The sequence below is a fragment of the Polypterus senegalus genome, chromosome 11, assembly GCF_016835505.1.
Source record: "Polypterus senegalus isolate Bchr_013 chromosome 11, ASM1683550v1, whole genome shotgun sequence".
In the NCBI taxonomy this organism is placed as follows: Eukaryota; Metazoa; Chordata; class Cladistia; order Polypteriformes; family Polypteridae; genus Polypterus; species Polypterus senegalus.
The window spans coordinates 42,717,375-42,740,570 of NC_053164.1; the positions used below are offsets into that span (position 1 = coordinate 42,717,375).

At 37.5% G+C, this 23,196-nt stretch overlaps 1 protein-coding gene across 2 annotated transcripts in view; it reads right to left on the minus strand.

Annotated features, from left to right (window-relative positions):
* Positions 1-1,008: 1,008 nt before the first annotated feature.
* The window catches only part of golga7 (golgin A7), an 89,910-nt gene continuing 67,722 nt past the window's right edge, over positions 1,009-23,196 (minus strand). For both annotated transcript variants that reach the window (XM_039768473.1, XM_039768474.1), the window contains exon 6: positions 1,009-1,634. The gene's annotated coding sequence lies outside the window, so the exon portion shown is untranslated. The remainder of the gene's footprint in view (positions 1,635-23,196) is intronic.

Genomic DNA, 23,196 nt, shown 5'->3' on the forward strand with positions numbered 1-23,196 from the left:
CAGCATGCATGTTTTTTAAGTCATTAACTGTACTGTATTTGATATACTGTATATAGCAGGTACACAGATAGAAATCACTGAAGTGACTAGGAGACCCAGGACTAAGATCTCACACAAAATACACTGCCACCTACCGCTCAAAGTATATATATATATTTATATATATATGTATTTATATTATGTTAAAAATGCTTATGAAGAAGATGGAATCTTCAATCTTGTCATAAATGCAGGTAGTTCGTACTTTGACATTTTTACGATTTTTTTTCTGGAAGTAGGCTTGATATACCAACAAAAGTTGTAAAATATGACCACTTTAACAAATTATTTTCCAGATATAAACCATGAGTAATTAATTCTTACTTACAATACTTAAAAAAACAACTTTCTTGTCTGTTTTGATTTGATTAAATTTTTCTAGAGTGCAATAAAGACTCGTCAGAATCAACAAACACACAAATGCTCAACTATATAAAGACAAAAACTAAAGGATCTACAAATTGTGGGGCTAATATAAAACACCAGTTAATGATCTACTAAGCGGAATCCCTCTCATCACTCACCTGCAAACTTGAAAACATCTTTAATTTTTTTCATATTTTATACTGAACTTCTATCTTTAGATTCCAGCCCAATATAGTTTCAGTATAGGGGTGATGTTTAAATAAAATGCGGATCCAATTTCATAATACAGTGTGTTCACGATAATATATCTAAACTTTAATGTGTTTTAACACAGATCTGAAATTATATATTTCATATTTTTAGTTTTATTTTTACTTTTCTTTTAAGGAAACAGTAAAAGAAACTGATACCTATTTCGGCTCCTCCTTTAATTTCAAAATACATGAACAGGACTTTATGGATTAAAGCCATTCTCTACTGAGTTTTTCCCACCAAGGCAGACCCCTGCTTTTAAAGTTATTTCTTGGGAATAATCAACTCAGAAAATACTTTACAAGTGAGAAAAAAAGTTGAATAAGTGACAATGAAAACACTTCAACAAAGTCCCATATACTGCATTTAATACACAATGTTTTAAAACACCACTTCCTTGTTGTGCTTGAAGTATAAAACTTATGTAAGAAAAAAATGAAAATAAGCAACAGTATGAATATTAAAATGCTCAAAGTCAGAGATAATGCGGTTAAAGGGCAAAGGATAAGAGGAAAAATGAAACAAATTAAATGCGTTGAGGAGATAAAGAAAAAAAAAAAACAAAACAAAAAATGTGGTATGAATTAAAATAGACAATCTGCAGTTGCCAAAGCATATCACAGACTGCAGTGTTGCCTGTTAAAAAATAAAAATATTTAACTTTAAATACAATTCATTTAAAAACTGATGGGTTAGAATAAGAAAACAAAATTCTTAATGATACAGGTTTTTAATACAATTATAAATAATTTTATTGTAACAAAAAGCATAAAGAGATTAGTTTTCTTCATATTTTTCAACATATTTTACAAGGAAGGAGAAAGTGGAACCGATTGTAGAAACGCATGTCAAGTGGCACATGGTGATTCGCTGGACAAGGTTGGTAAATCAACCAATCAGGAAGGAGGTAGGATGGGGCCAGCCGCTATGTGAAGTGCCGGAATGAGCACCCATTGCAGGTTTTCAGAGCAAGATGGCTGTAAAAGAAAGTGTTACCAACAGATTATTTCAATTTTAACTTTTAAATTAAACAACCAAGTCTGTGTGAGATGTAATAATTTGATTTACTTTTTTATTCTAAAATATTTATAGCAGGTTTTTAGGGGAAAAGACCACAAGTAATAAATAGCAAGAAAATCTATACTGAAACTAATATTTAATTTAATGTTGGTCTAATAAGTGATAATAAATCAATCTTTATTTTATGTAGCATCACACAAAACCAAAAATAAACAATATATTCAATAGACAGTATGTTACAGTTATAGACTTAAGTATTGATAATTAAAAAGCAGAAAAATGCAGTAAATTAGATGAATAACCGGAGACTACAAATTGTAGATTTTGGCCTGGAGTGTCTAAACCTATAGCAAAACCTCCAGGTATTACCAATTCTGGGCTCTGAAGTATAGCACAGAAAAGCAGCATTGGATTTATTTACTCTGAGCACAAATTACAAGTCAGTAATTGAACTGTGATTATAACCTCAGTACTTTTTAAGTGTATATTCCATTAAACCAATTGTAGGCAATCTATTAAGAGTTTGTTTTAAGAAATATGCAGTGCTTGTTTAACAAGAATATCTTTTTGTTCATACAGACTCCATAATCAAGACTGTGAATTAGACATTTTTCCCTACTTATGGTCCATCAAACAATATAGAATGTAAAGTCAATTCACAATGTCCTGGATCATGGAGCATCCAACCAACAGATACAACTGCTATCAGAAATGGTGGTGTGTAATACTGGAGCACCTCAGGGAACTGTCCTATCTACTTTTCTGTTTACCCTCTACACAACATGATTCCAGCTCAGTAACAGCGCTTGCCATTTACAGAAATTTTCAGATGACTCAACCATCATAGGCTGCATTAATAATGTGGACAAGTCTGAGTACAGGAAGGTTGAGGAGGACTTCATCTTGTGGTACAGGGACAATAACCTGCAACTCAACATCAACAAGATAAAAGAGCTGGTGATGGACTCTAAGAGCAGTCACCATTCAGGGGGAGAATGTGGAAGTGGTACAAAGCTACAAGTACCTGGGGGTTCACATGAACAACCGGACTGGTTTGATAACACAGTGGTGCTGTACAAGAAAGGCCAGAGCAGGTTGTACTTGCTAAGAAGACTCAGTTCTTTTGGTGTGTGTAGCAAGCTGCTGGAAATGTTCTACTGGTCCATAGTACCCAGTATGGTGTTCTATGCTACAGTCTCCTGAGGAAGCAATTTGAGCAAAAAAGAAGCACAATATCTTGCTCATCCATCACATTGAAAACCCTGGACATATTGGAATCTGTTGTGGAAGAGAATGACAGTAAAATTGGATGGTATCATGACAAATCCTCTCCACAAGGTGCTCTCTTAAAGCAATTTTAGTCACAGACTCATTCCACAATGGTGTGCTAAGAGGCACCTCTGAGGGTTTTTTCTGCCGACTGCTATTAGGCAAAGATGCAGGCGAGGGGACGCTGGTGCACGCAAGTTGCTGCCGCTCCTCCCTGTTAAGAACACTTTTCGTAAAAATTGCCTTAATTCTACAGTTTCTCACGTTTGTTTTATTTCTTTTATTGTATGTATAGTTCATGGATACAGTCGACTTGAACTGCATGGATTTGGCTTAATATTTACAGATTTTATGGACTCTACTTTGACTGGGAACAGCTGAGTCTGTGGATCACGGGATGAGACCTACGAACATTTCTTTGTACCTGGCGATCTAGGACCTTGGGATGATCCGTCTCCGTGATTATATTCGTTATGCTGATCTGCTTCCATTTCATCTTACAATACTCTACGACTGGGAACTGATCCGATGTTCATACTAACATGGCTTATGGCTCCGGGGCGATCGAGCCTGGAATTACCAAGCGTTACTGTTTGTGGCTGTGTTTTGGAACCTCCAAATCCTGCTACCTCCTCATGCCATGCTTTCTGCTGCTTTGCTATCGCCGCTCATCTCATCTACGCTACCACACCTGCCTGTCCTACCGGTTCAGCTGTGCTGTGCTGCTTCACCACTGCTTTTCAGATAAGTATTGCCCAGTATCATGCTAAAATACTCTCATGACAAACTCCTTCTTATTAAATTGTTTGTCCAGAGCAAATGGTCTGACTGGAACATCTAAAAGACGCCGGTATTTTGCAGCGCCTGAAATATGTACATTGCGGGTCAGGTCGCCGCCACCACTGGGCTGCAAATGAAAAGACAACCAGCAGCATTTGCTCAGGAATAAGCCGCCTTTCTCATGGCCCTGGAAATAGAAGTGTCACTGTGCCAATTTTACATTATGTGGAAATAAACCCTGATCACGGCTCTGTGCAAAAAGAAGCCTCATTAACTAATATTGCACTGTTTAACTCGAGATCTCTTAATGGCAAAGCATTGGTGCTGTCAGAACTCATCACTGACACCAAACTTGATATACTGTGTCTAACGGAGACTTGGCAAAAACTGAATGAATTTATGTATCTCACGGAGGCGACTCCACCTGGTTTCACTTTCCATACAGAACCTCGCAGCTCTAGACAAGGAGGTGGGCTAGCAGTAATTATCAGAGCAGACTTAAATATCAAACGAATCCCAATTGACTGTCCACTGTCTTTTGAGTGCCTGGCTCTTAAACTAATAGGAACAGGTCCTGTCTCACTTATTGTTTATCGTCCCCAAAATACAATGCATCCTTCTTATCTGATCTGATTGAACTTTTAACCCACCTAAGCTCTTATTCTCAGAGAATTATCCTTCTTGGTGATTTCAACATCCATATTGACACTACTACATCTAAACTGAGAAATGAATTCCTATCCTTACTGGACTGTTTTGACTTGACACAACATGTTGATTTTCCCACCCACTCTGGTGGTCATATATTGGATCTGATCTGCACTTCTGGACTATCTGTTGCCAACATTTACAGCACTGATTTGGGACTCTCTGACCATAAAGCAGTATTTTTCACTGTCTCACTGCCTTTCCTCCTCTTACCTGTAAACACAAATTTCTTACAGAAACCTTAAAAATATCTGTCCCTCTATCCTTTCTGGATCCATTTCTGATCTTTTACTGTCTGCACCTATTCCGTCAACACTAGATAGTCTTGTTGACCACTATAACTCAGCCCTTCATTCAGCATTAGATAAAACAGCTCCTTGTTTCCTTTAAACGTTCAGCTCCTTGGTATAATTCAGAATTGCGATCTATGAAAGCAGCTGGCTGATGCCTTGAGAGAATATCACGTAAGACTGGCCTCACGTGCACATCCAGGCTTTCTCTGACCACCAAAGAGCTTACAGAGAAGCACTAACTGCTGCTAAGAACACCCACTATGGCAGAATAATAGAAAGTGGCCAAGATAACCCAAGGGTTTTGTTTTCTGTAGTTAATAAACTACTCCAACCCACATCTGGCCCAACTACCTCTTCTACTGAAGTCTGTGAGGAATTCCTCCACTTTTTCCGTAACAAAATTAAAGATCTAAATAATTCAACTAACATAAATACATCATCTGTTTATATCTCTCCCTGTTTTCCCACTCCATCCAGCTCCTTCTCTAAGTTCTCACCAGTCACATCTGCGTTTGTTAATAACCTGCTTTGTAAGATGAGGCCGACTACTTGTGTACTGGACCCCATCCCCAGCACACTACTTAAATCCTGCCTTCATGCCATAATCCCGACTGTTACAACAATAATAAACTCATCCCTTGACACTGGCTCTGTGCGCTCACTTTTAAAATCGCTTCTGTAACCCCAATGTTAAAAAAGTCTGGTCTTGATACCGACAATCTTAACAACTTTCGGCCTATTTCCAACTTACCTTTCCTGTCAAAAGCTCTTAAGCGTTGTAGCCTCCCAGCTCACCAATTACTTAACCTCTAATAATTTGATGGAACCCTTTCAGTCTGGTTTCAGGGCACGGCACAGCTGTGAAACTGCTCTGCTACGGGTAACCAATGATTTGCTTATGGCAGCAGACTCTGGACAAACCAGCATATTAATTCTATTAGACCTCAGTGCAGCATTTGACACTGTCAGACATGACATTCTACTGTCCAGAATGGAGAACATGCTGGGTATCTCTGGCACTGCCCTCCAGTGGTTCAAGTCCTATCTGACTGATAGGCAAGAGTTTGTTAGTCTTGGCAACAGCAGATCCAGCTCAGCGCCAGTCACACAAGGAGTTCCTCAGGGCTCTGTCCTCGGCCCTCTTCTCTTCTGTATTTATATGCTTCCCCTTGGCCATATTATTTGTAGCTATGGACTGGGCTATCATTTTTATGCAGATGATACTCAACTCTACTTCAATGTTAAAAGTGGAACTTCATCAGAGCTTTCTCAGCTCACAACCTGCCTTAGTGAAATTAAAACCTGGATGGAGCAGAACTCTTTAAAATTAAACTGCAACAAAACTGAACTCCTGCAAATTGGGACTAAAATGCAACTTAATAAAATGAGCTCCTTCCCAGTCCATCTTGGTGGTGATCTCATCAGACCTGCCTCTACTGCAAAGAATCTTGGTGTCATTTTTGATTCCTCCCCTCTTATTCTGCCAACATAAATCACATTAAGAAACTTTTTACTTTCACCTCCGTAACATATCCTGTGTTCACTCTTCCCTCTCCTTTTCTAATGCTGAGAAACTTGTCCATGCTTTTATCACATCCCGCATAGATTATTGTAACTCGCTGCTGGCAGGTGCCCCTTCTAATCTTATATCACAGCTCCAGCTTATTCAAAACTCAGCTGCAAGAGTCCTTACTCAAACCAGCAGCAGCGAGCACATCACACCCATCCTGCTCCATCTTCACTGGCTCCCTGTGTCTTACAGAATCGAATATAAAATCCTACTAATAACCTACAAAGCCTTAAATAACCTTGCACCAAACTACATCAGTGACCTTCTCCATCACTATGTGCCTGCCCACCCACTAAGGTCCTCTGATTCTGGCAATCTTGTTGTGCCCCACACTAATCTTCACTCCATGGGTGACAGGGCCTTCAGCTGTATAGTGCCCAGACTCTGGAATGACCTACCGAAATTAATCAGGTCAGCTGACTCCATGAATTCTTTTAAAAAACAACTCAAAACTCATCTGTTCAGGAAGGCTTTTAGCTCTCTTACTTTATTACCCTTCTCTCAGTTTACCTCTCTGTCAAGATGCTCATGTAACCTGTATGTGTGTGCTAGACCATCAATTATGTTGTCTGTTAGGCTTTCTCTGAATTTACTGTCTTAATCTTCTTTATTTATTTGGTTTGTACAATGCTATATACTGTACACCCTGTCGTTCTCTCTTATATTCTGTAAGTGCCTTTAGCAAGGGAAAGGCTCTATATAAATAAAATGTATTATTATGAATTCAATGCTTCAACCCAATGTACTCATTCAGTTTTTTAAAAATGTATATTTTTATTTATCGATTGATTGATTTACTGTAATATCTGTTCTGTGAGTTTGTATCCTCATTTTTTATGTGTATGATGCTATATGCATCTGAATTTCCCCATTGGATTAATAAAGTTTAATCTAATCTAATCAAAAGGTTAGTTTAAGCAATCAAATCTGATTAAATAAATTAACAAAATGAAGAAAAAAAAAGGGATCCTACTCCATTGGGGCCTTGAGCAAGGCCTATAACATGGAGAATTACTCCAGGGGCACTGTGCAACGGCTGACTGCGCACTTTGAACTCAAAAGGTCATGCGTAAAGATAATTTCCACATGGGGATTAATAGTGTATCAAATACCAAAAAATAAACTAAAGACGAAATAACTATAGAGAAACCTTAGTTTTTTTTTTGTTTTTTTTTTACCTTCACTGTAAAAAATTGAAAATAATTTATGCGAGTCTTACAGAAGCAATAATATTTTACTCAATGTTGTAAAAGCATATTAAATCACTGATCAATAGTCTTTAGAAACAAATTTAAACAAATATAAAAATGTGCTGTATTAATAAATAAATCTAGCAATGAAAGAGAAGAATAAAATGTTCTTCTTTCAATCCATTTTGATCCAAGTTATATTTAGATCCATAAGTATTTGAACAGTGTATCATAAGTTAGCAAGAGATAGAACCTTCTTACTATAACTGAGAAATAGTGTAATAATAAGCTTAGTTGTGGTAAGAACAAGTCCCAAAAGTCCCAGTAAAGAGGGACTTGAAAGACCCATTTTCAAGTTAGACATGGTCCAGAAACGTTTAGAAATGGTTCTGAAACGTTTTAAAATGGTAACAATTTGAGATATAACAAGATTAAGCCTAGACCTGAACTTTTCTTAACATTAATTTTTCCCTTTTTTTTTTTGCTATTTTAATTTTCTTTTTTGTGTGAATTGCTTTACTTTTGAAAGTAAACTTTTAAAAATGAAGATATTTTGTCTGTGGAATCATTTCTGCGCATCAGGCTTTTGTTGAATTCCATTTTTTGAGTTGAAGCTGCAGAACTTTGGTAATTTTGGGAAAACGCAGCTACATTTTCGTCAGAAAACTTTGCCACCTGAAGGCCTTGAACGTGAATTGGAATCTACCATCTGAACACGGAGGACGCTTCTGATCCAGAACTCGTCAACGAAGAAAAAGAACTGAATTATTCTGAGGTACTGTGCTCTTATCTACTACCTATGCATGCTCGTAAATGAAAGCAAGGTCGCCGTACTTTGAGAAGATTTGAGAGACTGTGATATTATAAAAAGGCGTCTTGGAAAAATACATTTTGGATGATCGGATGTGCTTTTGCCCGAGTCATTCGAGCCTTGTTACAAGGAAGTAATCTGCTTTGTTGGAACATTCCTATTGTGATGACATTGCTGTCAGGAAACGTCCTGTCATTTGCTCAAACTGTTGTCATGGCAACGTCTAAACATAGCTCAAGTGAAATCGGCAGTGATCTGAGTACAGACTCGAAGTCAGAAAATATAATTAGAGATCTTAAAGATCACATAAGTCAGAGGAAAGATAAGCTTTCTGTGTTCATAACTGAAATCGAAAGTCTTAAAGACATTCCAGGAAATTGTTTAATAGTAGCAAAAAGATTTGAAAATTTTTGTGTGATGCACAGAGAGATAGAGGAGTTACATGAAAGGCTACTGTCTACGCTAAGTAAGGAACGATTAAGAAACAGAAAGCGACATTCTCGGAAAGCTCTAAAAAATGGAATGAATTTATTGTCACTACAGTGGCATGGCTGAAAGACGCAAATAGACTGTTGACACATACATCTGATGAACAGCTAGTTAATCAATTCAAAAAGATGCAATTACATGAACGAGATCGCTCAAAGTCAAAAACACGAAAGACGTCTCCTCAGTTAAAGCGCGCACTCGATATTAAACTTAATTCTTTAGCCCAGAAAACCGCTGCCGCATCATCATCTTCTACAGCAGTGTTGATTGAACAATCGACAATTGATAGTATCCTACAAATGTTACATGAACTTAAAAGCGGAAAGACAGGAAAAACCCACAACTAGGGCAATAACAGACACGCAGAGCTTTAGAAATGATATACTAGATGTGCTAGTACGGAATCAAGTCGAACATCAGAAGAATCAAGCTAAATGTCAAAGAGCAATTACTGAAATGGCTAGATCGTTAACTGGTCAAAAGATAAAACCTGCTCCAGCACCTTCAGCGCCGCATGGTGAAGTACCACACAGACAGGTCCCTTTATTCTCAGGTGACCCACTGGCTTATGCAGACTTTATTAGTGCCTTTGATAACGCTGTTGGGGATGTGTTAGAAAACCCTCAAGATAAATTAGATTATCTGATCCAGTACACCAGAGGTTCTCCTCAAGAAATGATAAAGGCTGTTCACGAATGTTACCAGATGCAGACTATTTAGAAGCCAGAACATTGCCTGAAAGATATTATGGCAATGAATTATTTGTAGCAGACGCATATTTCAATAAAGCATTGAAATGGCTTCAGATAAAGCAAAACGATGGGGAGGCTCTGAGAGATTATTCTAACTTCCTCTCAATCTGCATGAATACTACGAATGATTCAGGGAACAGTGGAGAATTCAATAACACTCAAAATGTGTGTGCTGTACTTAAGAAACTTCCATTTTCTCTAAGAAGTGAATCGATGAGATATGTTTTCAAGCTTTGAGAAAATATAACGAGACCTGGCATACCTGAACTAATTCATTTTTTGCGTAACGAAGCTGAAATGCTTTTAGACCCTGTACATAGTGCCGTTTCACAAGACTACACTTGAATAGAGAAAAAAGAAAAGACCGAGAATGCCAGGCCCCATCAGAAGTACAGACAGAGATCGGGAGGTATTTTCACCACCAATATTTCTGATGCAGCCGAAAAGGAGACTCAAGAAATCTCTGTCAAAAAGACTGTTAATGATACATGTGTATTTAAAAAGCCTTTTATATTCTGCAGTGGCCAGTATATCCTTGCTGAATGTAAAAAAATCAAAGAACTGCCACATAAAGAAAGAATTGACATTTTTAAATCTAAAGGTTTATGTTTTTGCTGTCTCAAACAGGGGCACCTTGGTAAGAACTGTAAAGAAAGAATGAAATGTCAGACATTTTCTTTTCAGCACCCAGACATAGTTCTGTCTTATCAGATTTACAAGTCTGTGGTCTCAATGATGTTGAATATATTGATTTGCCAAAGGTCTTCACACAGGTCTCCACTCCAGTGAACAGAGAACGTATTCCACTACAAGAAGATATTGATAAGTGGGCATATCTTAAAGAGGTACGTCTATCTCATATTGACTCTGAAGTTGATCTTTTAATAGGAATCAACTACCCAGAAATCTTCAAGCAGTCACGAATCATACCTAGCCAAGGAGGTGGACCTCACGCCATGAAGACTGCACTTGGATGGGTAGTTGGTGGACCATACAAAGACATAGATGCCTAAACATTCAATCAATCGTGCGTCAACAACAGAGATTGAAGATATGTTGCTGCAACAGTATAACACAGATTTTCCAGAGCGCAACTGTGAAGAAAAAGAGGAAATGTCACAGGAAGACATCAAGTTCATGCGCATAGCCTCAGAATCTGCAAGACTGGTAGGTGGCCACTATTGTTTAAAATTGCCTTTGAAGGATGAAACATTTAAAATGCCGAATAACTGCTGTATTGCTGAACAGCGTGCTATTGGACTCAAAAGAAAATTGAGCAAAAATCCAGGTTTCCACGAAGACTATAAAGCCTTCATGAAAGACATTATAGACAATGGTTGTGCTGTTAAGGTACCCAAAGAAAGCCTGAATTGCAATGAAGGCAGAGTGTGGTACATCCCACATCATGGGGTGTATCATCCAAAGAAAAATAAGATTCGAGTGGTCTTTGACTGCACTGCCACCTACCTGGGGATTTCACTTAATGAACAATTATTAAAGGGCCCTGACCTAACAAACACACTCATTGGCATCCTTACAAGGTTCAGAAAGGAGCCAGTAGCCTTAATGGCAGACATTAAGTCAATGTTCTACCAAGTTAAGATACCAGACAAAGACACAGATCTTTTACGTTTTCTATGGTGGCCTGAAGGAAATCTAAGTAAAGATCTTGAAGAATTCAAAATGACAGTACATCTTTTTGGTGCTACTTCTTCACTCAGTTGTGCTTCTTATGCTTTGCGTAGAACAGCCGAAGATGCCAGAGATACATTTCCTGAGGAAGCTGTTAACACCGTTCTCAACAACTTCTACGGGGATGACTGTTTAAGGTCAGTGACAACAGAAGAACAAGCAATAAAGCTGGCAAAGAACCTCCAAGCTCTATCCCTCAAAGGGGGATTCCATTTTACTAAGTGGGTGAGTAACAACAGAGCAGTTTTATTGTCCATACCTGAAGACGACAGAGCTCATGAACAAAAGGACTTAGATTTGAGCCACAGTCTCCTTCCCACAGAGCGTGCCGTGGGCATCCAGTGGTGCACAGAAACGGACAGTTTCAAATTTCAGATTAAGTTACAGAACAAACTCGCTGAAAGGCGTGGTATTCTGTCTGTTGTTAGCTCAGTTTATGATCCACTTGGTTTTCTAGCACCCTCTTTACTGCCAGCAAAGCTTATTCTAAGAAACTTATGCAAAGAGAAATTTGGGTGGGATGGTGGAGTAGAAGTCAAACGCATTCAGAAATGGAAAAAATGGATGGATGATTTGAAGTTACTTACAGACTATAATGTGAACAGATGCTTCAAACCTACTGGGTTTAGAACCATAAAGACAGGACAAATGCACCATTTTGCAGATGCTAGTGAAGATGAATATGGCACTGTCACTTACCTTGTCTTAACCAATGAAGAGGGCAAAAAGCATTGTTCATTCCTGATGGGCAAGTCAAGAGTGGCACCATTGAAGCAGGTCACGATTCCAAGATTGGAGCTGACAGCAGTCGTTGTGGCAGTTAAAATAGACAAAATGCTAAAAGGGGAGCTTCAAATGCCCTTACAAGAATCTACATTTTGGACTGACAGCACCACGGTGCTAAAATACATTTCAAATGAAAACACTCGATTCAAGAACTTTGTTGCCAACAGAATCTCTGTGATCAGAGATCATTCACAACCTTCACAGAGGAGGTATGTCACATCTGCCCTTAAACCGGCTGATCAAGCTTCTAGAGGTCTAAGCATAGAAAACATTCTCAAAAGCACCAGAATGTGAGTGGCCAAAAAGACCAGATCAACTGAACGATTCACTTTTTGATGATGATCCAGGCAACTGAACCCATCAATAAACTAATCACTTACTTTTCAGATTGGCATCGCTTGAAGAAAGCAGTGGCTTGGTTCCTCAAGTTTAAAGACATACTGTTGCACTTAAGAAATCAAAGAAAAACATTTCAACTAGAAGCCAGTCAGACTAAAGGTAATCCAGAAGAACAAAAATCACTCATCACAAAGCATATGAAAAAGTACAGACGGACTTTAAAACCAAGTCCAGTTTCTCTAGATGACTTAATTAAAGCTGAAACGGAACTCATCCGTCCAAGTCAACAGCAAGAATTTAAGGCTCTAAAGAAAAAGACTTTTGTTAAAAAGAACAGTTAAATCTATAAACTTGACCCCATCATACAAGATGGAATACTGAGAGTTGGAGGAAGACTCTGCAAAACTGCAATGCCCGAAGAAGCTAAACATCCTGCAATTCTACACAAGTATTCACATGTTGCTTCTCTCATATTGCAGCACATTCATAAACTAATCGGACATTGTGGGTGCAACTATGTACGCGCACAGTTACCCCAGAAATACATGACACCTCAAGTGAATTCAGCTATCAGTAAAATAATTTCAAAGTGCACAACGTGCAGAAGATACAATGCGAAAGTAGGTGAGCAAAAAATGGCAGATTTGCCAGAAGATTGCCTAGCACCAAACCAACCACCGTTTACAAATGTTGGAGTAGATTATTTTGTCCCCTTTCTAGTCAAAAAAGGAAGAAGTCTACTCAAGAGGTACGGAGTAATCTTCACATGTTTAACAACCAGAGCTGTGCACGTATCCAAGTCATACTCCGATTTACGGATAGAAGAGGACAAGTTAAAATCATGTGCTCAGACAATGGAACAAATTTTGTTTGAGCAGAAAGAGAGATACGAGAAGCTATTAAAAAATTGGAACACAAAAAAAAATCAGTGACGCTATGATGCAAGAACAAATCAAACGGATCTTCAATCCGCCATCAGCCTCTCATCAAGGTGGAGTGTGAGAAAGGCAAATCAGAAGCATAAGAAAGATCTTAAATTCAACACTTCAACACAGGTCACACGAGTCATCAAGACAATGCCAGATGCTAAAGGTGCAGTCAGAAGAGTTTATGTGCAAACCAAAACCAGCACACTGGACAGACCCGTGAATAAACTGTGCCTGCTACTGGAAACAAGCAACGTTTGAAATATGAAATTTTTAAAATGTTTGTTTTGCAGTGTTATTGCTTTGATATTGATTTGAAAAGAATAGTTAATATGAAAGTAATTGGCTCATATTGAAGTAAAGTAATTGTCTCCGCTCCTGCATAGCCAATTAGGGGCTGGAAATGTAAGAGCCAATCTTAGAAAGTTAAAATTTTGAGATAAACTCATATTAATGTTTGCTTAATTTGAATAGAATGTAAATTTCTTTCATAGTCATAATTTATGGTACAGTCTTTTCCCCCTATAAGTTAGCAAGAGATAGAACCTTCTTACTATAACTGAGAAATAGTGTGATAATAAGCTTAGTTGTGGTAAGAACAAGTCCCAGTAAAGAGGGACTTGAAAGACCCATTTTCAAGTTAGAAATGGGATAAGCATAGAGTTTTCTGACCATTTACAAAATGTTCCAGAAATGTTTAGAAATGGTTCTGAAACGTTTTGAAATGGTAACGATTTGAGATACAACAAGATTAAGCCTAGAACTGAACTTTTCTTAACATTAATTTTTCCTTTTTTTGCTATTTTAATTTTCTTTTTTGTGTGAACTGTTTTACTTTGAAACTTAACTAAACTTTTAAAAACGAAGATATTTATACATTTCTGTGTGTCAGGCTTTTGCTGAATCCCATTTTTTGACTTGAAGCTGCAGAACTTTGGTAATTTTGGGAAAACGCAGCTACAATGCCACCACAATGGATTTGAAACAAAGCAATCAAGATGTGATTGAAGACTTTTCTTTCAGCTTTAATTCAAGGGGTTTAACAGAAATACTATATTAACTATTTAGAAAAGACAGACATTTTCATACATGGTCCCACTATTTTCAGAGACTCAAACGTATCTGATCATTTGACTGGCAAGCTGTTCAACAGCCAGGTGGAAGCAGGTCCTTCATTATTTTATTAATTATTAAACAGGTAAAATGTCTGGAATTTATTCCATGAGTTTGCATTTGGAAGATATCACTGTGAACTCTAAATATGAGTTCCAAAGAGCTGTCCCATGCAAGTAAAAACAGTCTATCATTAGGCTGACGAAACAAACAAACAAACTTTTACAGAGATAGCAGAAACACAATGAGTGGTCATATCAACCATTTGGTACATTCTTAAAAAGAAGGAACAAACTGGTGAACTCAGCCACCCAAAGGTGTGGAAAACCACAGAAGACAACTGTGTTGGATGATTGCAGAACTCTGTCCTTTGTGAATAAGGACCCCAATATCAACAACAATTAGCCAAACCATGAACACTCTCCAGGAAGTAGACCTATCATTGCCAAAGTCTACAAACAAGAGAACACTTCATGAAAGTAAAGACAGAGGGTTAACCACAAAGTGTAAACAAATGGTAAACTTCAAGCAAAGGAAGGGCAGATTAAACTTTGCCAAAAACATTTTCTAAACGCCTGTCCAGTTATGGAACAATTTTCTTTGGACAAAGGAAAGTAAGAACAATATTTATCAAAATGGAAAGAGAAGAGCATGAAGAGGTGATAAAACGGCTCATGATCCAATGAATACCACACCATCAAACATAGTGGAGGCAGTCTTATGGCATAATTATGCATGGCTGCAAATTGAAGTCAGTCACTTGATGATATGACTGCTGGCAGAAGTAGCAGGATGAATTCTCAAGTGTACTGGGCTATACCATCTTCTCAAATTCAGCCAAGTGTTGCGAAACTAATAGGATGACACTTCTCAGTACAGATAGAGAATGAGCCAAAACATATTGCGAAAGCAAACCAAGTGATTTTCAAGGCAAAGAAGAGGAATATTCATCAATGGCCAAGGCAATCAACTGACCTCAACACAAATGGACATGCATTTCACTTGATGAAGACAAAACAAGCAGCAATTGAAGACAGCTGTAGTGAAGGCCTGGAAAAGTGTCACTGATGTTGGAAACCCAGCACCAGAGATGGCAATGGGCTCCAGACTTTAGACAGTGACTAACTGCAAAGGATTAACCAAATATTTTAAATGATTTACAATTTATTTATTTATGATTATGGTAGTTTGTCCAAATACTTATTAGCCTCTGAAAATAGGGGGACCATGTATTAAACTGTCTTTTCTAAACAGCTCATACAATATTTTTGTTAAACTCCTTGAACGAAAGCTGAACGTTTATACAGTCACATCTTGACTGCTCTGTATCAAATCCATTGGGATGGTGTACAGAGCCAAAATTATGAAAACTTATGGACATGATATATGTGGAACTGAAAGAATAATGTAATAAAGTTAGTGGGCTAGTAACAACATACTCAATTTGGATTTGCATTTTTATTGTTTTCTTATGACAAACACTTTTAATTAAAATATATTTATGTAAAAACTTGTATACATTTCATTTGAATTTTTTACTTTAATACTCATGGAAGTCAGAATAAGGCAGCAAGCATCTTTTACTACAGAAAACAGAGGGTATCCTGACAAGTCTGCCAAAGTCAGGCGATCAAACCTGAGTGTTGAAGAGCAGTTGGAGATATGATCCGACAGCATTCGGCCCACTGACACTCCCAAATATCGGCTAATTCAGGTGCAATGTTGGGGATATGCTAGAACACCCAATATGAGACAAGGATAATATACAAACTCCACATAAATAATGCAAATCTAAAACTTTTGGATCTGTGAAGCAGCAACTTTAACCACTCTAACTTGCTACTATGCTGCGTAAGGGCTCATTTATACTTCACACTCAGAACACGTACGCGACCGCATCATGGCTACCACGCGTTCCCAGCGTTCATTTTACACGTTCTCTGAGCAGGTCCTCAGAAATTAGTGCGACGCGTGCGCAAGTTGCAGTACCAGCAAAAAGTCGGGGGGCGCAGTGTGCTAAAAGTCTCTCTGTTTACTATCTACATGTGACAGAAAGCCTCTATGCTGATCCTACGGGATGAATGCTTCAATGCGGTGAAGCAAAATGCTGACATACAGATGCATTTGTGGTGCTTTTACTGTATATTCAAGCGTCGCATATTCCCGATTGTAATGACAAGATACATTTTAAAAGTCTCACATACCATCTTTTGTGCCGTCTTTTTTTTATTTTTGCAACTTAACAGCAGCAACATAATGTATAGCGCTGTATTTGAGCCACTGAGAAAAAAATAAAGGACTCTGTGAAAACCTGTATTTTGTTATTAAAGTGGAAATTTCGGCTTTAATCTCGAAATGTCCACTTTAACCTCGTAGTTTATCATTAAAGCAGACCATCGTAAACGTCATCCCAGTTTTGACAGCAGCGGCAAGCAGCAATAGATCACCACACAGAACAAATTAAATGTATGATATTCCAGCTCTCTGCACATTTAGAATCTTTAGATTTGTACTTGATACCACTTTCATAATGAAATGCATTAAAATGTGTATGTTACATTTTACATATAATTTCATTTAAATAATGAATACTGTTAATAATTACACACATGGGGGTGTCACGGTGGTGGAGTGATAGCACTGCTGTCTCGCAGGTAGTTATGTTGCTGGTATTTCCTGCTTGAATTCCACACTGTGCTCCGGTTTCCTTTCAAAAATATGCAGATTTGGGGATTTGGTGCTGTTAAAATGACGCTAGTGTATGTGAGTGCTTGTATTCACCTTGCGATGAGCTGAGGCCTCGTCCAGGGATTGTTTCTCACTCGTGCCCAATGCTTGCTGGAATGGACACATACATCCCTGGATTTATGGATTTAATCAATAAACATAAATTTTCACAGATATTACGGTAAGGTGTCATCAGAATTTAATGAGTGTTCCAGGCAATTCACAATGCAGAGAAGCCGAACATGTTCTCAGCGTGATAATATCTCGCACTGCCACCTGATTGATTCCTCCAGATTTACATAAAGTACGTGCGCAAGTATAAACACTACAACGCTTGCGTAGCAGGAATGTCCGCTGCAGCATGCGTCACGTGAAGTATAACTCCGGCTTTATGGAAGTGGCACAAGCAAAGTCAGATTTTGTTCAAGTATATTTTTATACAAAGTGATACAAAGTGATACATATAAAGATGGGTCAGGTGTCAAAGCTGGTCTTGTAAGTCTTATAATGAGCATACAGCATATTTCATAAAGACTCTTTAAATCAAAAAAAGGAAAATATTTCAAAATTATGTGTAATCACGTAGGTGTTTTAGAATTTAAATTATAAATAAGAAATAATGATTCCAAGTGATTTTAAAATCCACTAAAAGGCCTAATTTAAGGACAGCTGTGATTTCTGAATGCCTCTGAAACAAATGTCTATTTTGTTGGCCTCACAGATTTAAGTATGTTGGTATTGGCATTACAAAAGTCATTTTTCTTTACTTTCTTTCAATTCATTATACTGGAAACAGATTGTTTGGGTAATCTCATTTTTTGCGTGTAAGCCTGGGACATATTTTTCCTTGCTTTGAGAAACCTTTATTAACATTTCAGGAAATTGCAAATGCTGAACCATTTTTTGGCACTATACTGTATAGCTCCTCATTTTAACATTCTTTGGGTAACTACTTCCATGAAAACATATAGTTAGGAAACTGACAAGTTTACAGATCAATTAAGTGGATAGAATACTTTTACTATACTTGAATTCCACTAGAGTACATGCAGAGAATGAGTGCAAATGTTGAATAATTTTCAATTGCGTATCATAAAAATTAAATATGAGCTTTAAACAGTTTTAACACAACTTTACATTTAAGGTCTGAGTGCCAAGAAACGCATTTACTAACGTAACAATAAACAAAAACACAACAGAAAAATTCTAAATTCTTTCAAGAGCATATTTCAAGCTGGTGAAGATGTTTAGTAGAGTTAAATGTTTTTTATTCTGAGGGATCTGTATAATGTCAGGTCACTACCTTGAGCTCAAATGTTACAGTTCCTGAAAGCACCTTGAAAAGTTCCTTACTTGCTTTCACAAATATATTATGCACAAACTAGCTTGGAATTTTAGTCCTGGTTGATCTTTATGATAGATTAGCCTCTTATGCATAATTGCTCAAAAGCCACAGAGCAAAGGGGAAAACATGTTATTTAGAAATAATGGCTGTGAAATGAGTCATGACAAAAATACCGAGGCCAAGTAAAGGCAGCTGTGATTGATAAAAAACAAAACCCACACTGAAATCACGCAACCAGGCTCAATCCATAAGTCTATGAGTGGAAACAATAACATTTGTACCATGTGAGAAACTGTTAAGCCAGTTTCATTCACTCTGCATTTGGCACTCTCATTTCTCATCTATGCCATGCTCTCTTAAAAAAAATAGTTTCAATAACAAGATGTTCAGATGCAAATGTACATAAATCATTTCCACCTCTCAATTAAATTTGCCGTTTTTTGCTATTTATCATTGTAGCACATATGGAGAAGACAACAAATCATAAACAGATGATTGAGGAAAGCAGACACAAACGAGAAATGCTGACATTAACATCTTGAAGCAACCATGAACAAACTATGCTGTCTAATCATAGAGTTTTCAGAAAGAGAATACAGTGGTCAATAAACTGATAACTACTCTAGGCAAATTAACTTGCCAAAAGAATTAAAGAGTCATCCAAGAACAAGGAAAATTTTAAGACTGTAAAACACTGAAATGCACTAACAATTTAATTCAGGATACAAACATATAATAGAGACGGTGTACTATGGGTCACTTTTTCAATAAGCAGTACAATTTGACTACTTTAAAGACCATCTTAACTCATATGTAGCAGATGAGAGCAGGGGGGTTGGTATAAAAAACAGTTCAACACTTGATTGTGGTATCTGCCCTTCATTGATTGATTATGCTAATAAAGGGCTTTCAGTATTTCAGAACTTCAGAATTACTCAGAACAACAATTTTAAAAAAATAATTTGCAGTGTAGATGCCAACAATCTATTTCCTGATTTTACAGTAGCAGCCAAAAAATCCTGGCCAATATATAAATGTTAATACCCAAAATACTAAATGTGAATTTCTACTATGTGTAAAAAATAAACATACTGGGAATTACTAAGTAACAAAATAAAGTGACAATATTGTTTTTTATAACATATATATTTAAACAGTATATGAACAGAATTAAGACTTTTGGGAGAAAAAAAAATAAACCACATTTATTTAAGGTCTTTCTAAGCAGTGTATATCTTGGTTAAGCAAATTGTAGTCATCAACAGCCTATAATACAGGAGACTGTAATCTGTACGATACTGTAAAAGTTGCACAAAAACGCATCAATAATGACAAAGTAAAAAATATTTAAAAGTAACATATTTTAATATATTAGCAAATTTTAAGAGATGCACTACTTTGATAAAGCATTAAGCTTTTTTTATGTAAATGATTGTCACAGCTTGTGATTTTTTTTTTTCCAATTTGACTGTAAAATTTTATTTGTAAATCATACACTGTTTCACAATACTGTCAAAAATGTAAGAAACACATAAACCATTAAAATATTAAATTCCAAAAACTGAAATTTCACCAGTTTGTTACTATTCATCCCTGATACCCATTCAGTATTTAGTTGAACAGCTATTACAGAAAGTAGTCTTTTTGGGTAAGGCTCAGTTAATTTTAAACAGCATGAAAAGACACATTCCTTCTTGCAAAACTGCCGAGCTATGCCAGCTGCAGAGGAGAGTAATTATTAGGTCTCACTACATGTGCTCAATGGGTTTACGTTTAATACTCTGACATCAACTTTCTTAATTTTAAGGCACTGTAGCTCAGGACCATTGTCCTGTCCTAACACATATTTCCTGCCTAGTTGAAGATTTCTGGAAGAAGAGAAGAATTGTGCAGCATTCATGTGTTCAATCCTTAACAAGTCCCTGCTGCTGAAAAGCATACTGACAACATGATGCTATCAGCACCACATTTCATAGTAGGGATGTTGTTGCAGGGGTGGACAAATTAGTAGTTCAGATGTTCAAGATCATTTTTTAATTCTGGATAGGTTTCAGATCTGTAACCTATAAAATAAACGCTATATTGTCAAAAGTACTGGGACACCCCTCCAAATCATTGAATTTAGGTGTTCCAATCACTTCCATGGCCACAGGTGTATAAAAATCAAGCACCTAGGCATGCAGACTGCTTCTACAAACATTTGTGAAAGAACGGGTCACTCTCAGGAGCTCAGTAAATTCAAGCTTGGTACTGTAATAGGATGCCACCTGTGCTGTAAGACCATTTGTGAAATTTCCTCACTACTAAATATTCCACGGTCAACTGTTAGTGGTATTATAACAAAGTGGAAGCAATTTGGTACAACAGCAACTCAGCCACAAAGTGGTAGGCCAAGTAAAATCACAGAGCGGGGACAGCACATGCTGACACACATTGTGCAGAAGTCGCCAACTTTCTACAGTCAATAGCTACAGACCTTCAAAAGTTCAAGAACAGTGCAAAGAGATCTTCATGGAATGGGTTTACATAGCAAAGCAGCCGCGTACAAGCCTTACATCACCAAGTGCAAATGCAAAGCGTTGGATGCAGTGGTGCAAAGCACACCACCGCTGAACTCTAGAGCAGTAGAGACGTGTCCTTTGGTGTGACGAATGACGCTTCTCTGTCTGGCAATCTGATGGACGAGTCCGGGTTTGGCAGTTGCCAGGAGAACGGTACTGACCTGTCTGCATTGTGCCAAGTGCAAAGTGTGGTGGAAGGGGGATTATGGTGTGGGGTTGTTTTTCAGGGGTTGGGCTTGGCCCCTTAGTTTCAGTGAAAGGAACTCTTAATGTTTCAACATATGAAGCCATTTTGGACAATTTCATGCTCCCAACTTTGTGGGAACAGTTTGGGGATGGCCCCATCCTCTTCCAACATGACTGCTCACCAGTGCACAAAGCAAGGTCAATAAAGAAATGGATGAGAGAGTTTGGTGTGGAGGAACTTGACTGGACTGCACAGAGACCTGACCTCAACCTGATACAAGTACCTTTGGGATACATTTGAGTGGAGACTGGGCCAGGCCTTCTTGACCAACATCAGTGCCTGACCTCACAAATGCTCTCCTGGAAGAATGGTCCCATACACATACTCCTAAACCTTGTGGAAAGCCTTCCCAGAAGAGTTAAAGCTGTTATAGTTGCAAAGGGTGGGCCAACTTCATATTAAAGCCTACGTATTAAGAATGGGATGCCATACCAATACTTTTGGCAATATAGTGTATTTTCTGAATCACTAACAATTTGATAAAAAAGACCCAATTCTTCATGTACAATCTTGCTGTCTCTTTTAAAGACAGTTGATTACAGTAAACCAGACTGTGGTAACCCGTACAAAGCCTGGTTTATACTTGACTTGTCTATGCTGCTTGCGAGGACAGCACAGCAATTACATCAGATGCAGTGAGACATGCTGGGTTTGCACTGCGTGCAGTGTTCTGATTTTATTTCTCGATGTCGGCATAACACCATGTACCTTAAATGGTCAACTTAGCAGTAAGGCTGGTTATGTGGGAGCCAGAATGATCACCAAAGGGCTGTATATGAAGCAACTGGTCATCAAACAGCAAGGAAGTCATGCAAAAATATTTGAAGTGCATGTCTTCATCATATACTTTACGTCCCCCACTCACAAGACAAATTATACCCTCCTTCCCTTTGCAGGTTTTGGTTAATGGGTCAGCACAGACAAACACTACTGAGCAATATAGCAAAACTGTGCAGCAAGTCTAAAAAGCAAGCAAAAGAAACAATAAAATTAGCTGTAAAACAGCTGGGGCAGTGAGGATAAAAATGCCAAAACTTAATCGAATTCTCTTGTAATTTACTGTGATAAAGAAATAACGCATACTGTACTTTGTTTTGGATTTAAAAAAAATAAAAACAGAGGAGAGTAGAGGACAAGGAGAAACTGGGCGAACTGTTCCACTACTGCTTCAATATCACATGTGAAAGCAATCATAATTATAAGCAGTATTATGACAAATGTAAATATAAAATAACTTCAAATATTGGAAGAAATTTTTCAGAGTATTACATATGAAGGATATTCCACAAAGTAACAATGACTACAGGGAGTGGACACAATCACAACCAAGTCAGAGAATGTACTGTTCTGTATACCGAGAACATCCAAAAATCACATATCAAAGAGATCCTTTGTTTTCAAGCAAAACTAATTAAGTTAAGATGGTAAGAAAGCACAGTAACATTAAACTGGTTACTAGTCAGCCTACAATATCTAAGAAAAGCTGGTGCAGTACTGAGTTCATTCAAGAGATGTACACTGAAACAGCAGGTTACTCTTTTCAACTGAGTGGGGTTGCTACTGCTGAGAAAATGAACTACAATATTCGGCAGTTTGTTATTCACATGCAATGGCTTAAATGTTCCAACAATGCTCCTCTCAAAAAGTTTAAGTGGTCAGTCTTAGGTCATTAACCTTTAGAAATCAGAGAGAGTGACAGATTATACACACACACACACACACACACAGTGCATCCGGAAAGTATTCACAGCGCATCACTTTTTCCACATTTTGTTATGTTACAGCCTTACTCCAAAATGGATCAAATTCAATTTTTTTGGCAGAATTCAACACACAATGCTGCATAATGACAACGTAAAAAAAGTTTACTTGAGGTTTTTGCAAATTTATTAAAAATAAAAAAACTGAGAAATCACATGTA